The sequence below is a fragment of the Cebidichthys violaceus genome, unplaced genomic scaffold, assembly GCF_023349555.1.
Source record: "Cebidichthys violaceus isolate CVI_PGR_0920_01 unplaced genomic scaffold, fCebVio1.0.p SCAF_10, whole genome shotgun sequence".
NCBI lineage: Eukaryota > Metazoa > Chordata > Actinopteri > Perciformes > Stichaeidae > Cebidichthys > Cebidichthys violaceus.
This window is the reverse complement of record NW_027176263.1, coordinates 13,929,328-13,932,778: the sequence shown is the minus strand read 5'-3', so window position 1 is coordinate 13,932,778 and position 3,451 is coordinate 13,929,328.

Sequence of the window (3,451 nt, the reverse complement as noted above, 5' to 3'; positions counted from 1 at the left end):
TTGAAGCAGGGACAGTCTTACCAGTCAACCCCCCTTGAACTGAAAATGATTTAGGCCATCAGCAGCCTCTTTCAGAAAATAACTGACCTTTGTCCCAGTAGAATAACGTGCTCCAAATTAATTGGTAAGGGAGGATACATTTGTATGGAACGATATTATAAAGCACCCAGTGGGAGCTCCAAAATAGGCTTCCTCGCAGTGGGATCCACTCTGGCCAACAGAGAGAAGTGGAGAAATATGCCAGAGATTTAAGGCTACAGTCCAGGCAGAAAAGGCTAATTCTGTGATCTGACCCAACTGAAATACTATGACAGGGTTAACTGAAGCCCCAAGCTTATCAAGGCCCTGCATGCTCACTTCTTTGGGCTTGGGTTTTTTGTGATGAGGAACAATATGTTTTCTCCATATAATTGCAGTGTTTTTACTTATTACAGAACTTTATTATGACAAAAGATACCAGGGGAAATGATACATAAGAACTATGCATAAAGTGTGTATAACATTGCCATTAAATGAATTGGTGTGGCCACAACACCTCAGGTTTGAATATTTCACTCTGTGTAAAAATGATGTAGCTTTCTGGAGATTCATACTTAAGTTACTTAAGTGATGACGACCAAGCCATGTCCAGCAAACTCCCTTCACTGATATAGACCGACAAAATGCACTTGGTATTGGTGGAAAAAGTCTAGTAAGTAGACCTTGAGTTTGTAGATACTTTTCAAAAATGTATTTCATTAATTTATTCTAACAACCTTGAAGCGTCTATAATCAATAACTATGATAGCAATGTATCAAATGATAATGTGACAATGTGAAAGAGGTCGCTTGTGATGAACCTACAGACATCACCTGAAGGTGCTGTTCCCTTGGGTTTCCAGAGCTTTAAATAGCTCTGAAAAACCTGCTATACACTCGGCCCACCTATAACTGCTCAGCAGTTAGCGAGTCGCTGGTGAACACAGGGGAGCATTTAACAGCATAAGAGACAGATATTTCCATTAGGAGATGGTAGACCAAAAACAGAGCTAAAAGAAAGTCAATATTGGACTTAAAAGAGCCAGAAACATGACTCCAAATGAATGATAGCGTTGCGTAACTACTGGATGTGTAAATAAGCAACAAACAGCTAACAAGTATGCATATCAGCTTAAAAAGCGATATGTCAATGTTGTGTTTAGAGCTTGTTGGAGCTGTTTCCAAGTGGCCAAAACTTTGAAGCTACTAAAAGGACAAACTTTATGTTGAGGTGTATTAAACAATTTTAGACCGAAGAGACTTAAAAGATCCCCTTTAGATATAATTTAACACAAATAAAGGATACTCATGATAGTCTCTGATGTGTTTTTCACAAAAAAAGTTACCTAGTTCTAATTCTAAAGACATCCACACTACATGTTCCTTTGGTGAAAAATCAAGAACTAAATCTGCACTGGAGGGTTTGGATTTCTTCTGAGGTTGAATGAACATAATTCAGAGTGTATGGCTTAGTTTCTGTCAGCAAATTAACTTAATCCACAAATCCCAGTTCGCTAAAGGAGAACATATAATAGTTTTGTTCAAACGATTTGTTTACTCTACGCAAACATTTTATTCAAATGATATGGAAATATGTCAGAGAGACATGAATTGTCCCTGGAATGACTCAGAGATACAACTTCATCCACACACACAGGATTCCCTTCCACTAATGAAACCGCATTCTCATGCTAAATTCCCTTGCTGTCAAAGCTGGCTCTTTTGGGATACATACATTGGGGTCTACATGACTGATTCCCGAGTGAGGCTGGAGATAAAACTTCATGTCGAGTGAGTCTTAATGCATCATTACATGGCTGGATCCCTGCTTCTTTGGAGACATGAGAACGCCTGATTATTTCCAGGTTTGCCTATTTTTAGATTCTACGCAGTAGAGGGATCGGGGTCAAAGTGCACATACTTGCCGGCAGTCTGGAATTCCAACATATTTTTTTCCATTACCCAGAGTGTAAAGGGAGGAGCTTTTGGCCAGTGCGTAGAACTTCTTTATCAGCAGCAGACACACACACACACACACAAACACACACACACACTCGCACACAAATTTCATTACCCCCTCCTTACTTCCCCCCCTGTGGGATATCCTGCCTAGAGTTTACAGTGTAGTATTTACTGACCCTCATGAAACACATTACCTGAGTTGTTATCTGTGTACACACAAAGCTCCACACATATTTGTCCTGTTATTTTTAGGGCCATTTCCACTTGCTTCCCCCTTCATGCTGTTTGATAAGAATGGCAGAAAAAGTACCAGAATGCAAGCGTTAGCAGAAACTAACAGAATCTCACGGTCCGAGACCGCTGGGTTACATTGACATTTCAGGAAATATGCTTAGGCTTCTACTCTCATGTGCAATAATCAGGAAGCTGTAGAGCCAGGAGACGGTTTGCCGGGGGACCGTTAGCTTAGCATTGCATTGAACTCACCAGCAACTCTAAAGCTTAATAATAAACACCTCACAACATGTTTGTTTAATCCATCAACAAACAGAAACATGTAAACAACAAACAGCCGTTTTAGTATCGTGGGTTACGTGTTGTAACTGTCTATTACTTGGCTGAGAGCAGTGACACATCATTTGTGAAATTTGGAAGTGCAGACTGATTTTGTTATCTTTTAGACAGAGCAAGGCTAGCTGTTTTACACCTGCTTCCAAGCTAAGCACCTGCTCCTAGCACCAGCTAAGCTAAGCTAATTGCCACAGCTAAATGTTTATCGTAGAAACATGAGAAAGGTGTCAATATTCTCATTTAACTCTCGCCAAGAAAGCGATAAAGCGTGTTCATCATAATGTCAAACTATTCCTTTACATCCTTCGATGGTATACAGAGAGTTAGCAAGCAGTTAGCTAGCACAGTAGTTCATTTTTCCCCTCTTAAATTAAACTCTTAATTTAAAATAGAAGAAAAAAAAGCTCAGGGTAATAATGTGGCTAGTGCTAGCATGTCCTGGCTGGCTAGCGTGTCAGTAATTACCTCACCAGCTAGAGTAGTCTACTAGTTAATATGTCAACAAGCATCTGGAACATGTGGATGAATTTCACTTTCCCACTCTGGTTGCCTACTTCCCAAGTATTCTAAACACTAGGCCCATGTTATTTCCTTCTGGGCTTCATTTTCCCCTCCTCGTTCCTCTTTCTTTCTCGCCCTCCGTCTTCTTCTGCCTATCAATGACGCCGCAAACGTTTTTAGCTTTGTCATCTTCAGACCTCCTCCCAAAAAACTATTAACTCCCACTCTTCCGAACCCAGCATGACTTAATGTAAGCATATACGGTGACAACATGTTAGCTTCATGATAAACACAAGTCAGTCAGGACTGAGAATGTTCCAGTACGGTCCACATGGTTTACATAGCTCTAATGGTGCTAAGTTTACTGTTATAGTGATGAGTATAACATTCTGTTAAGGAG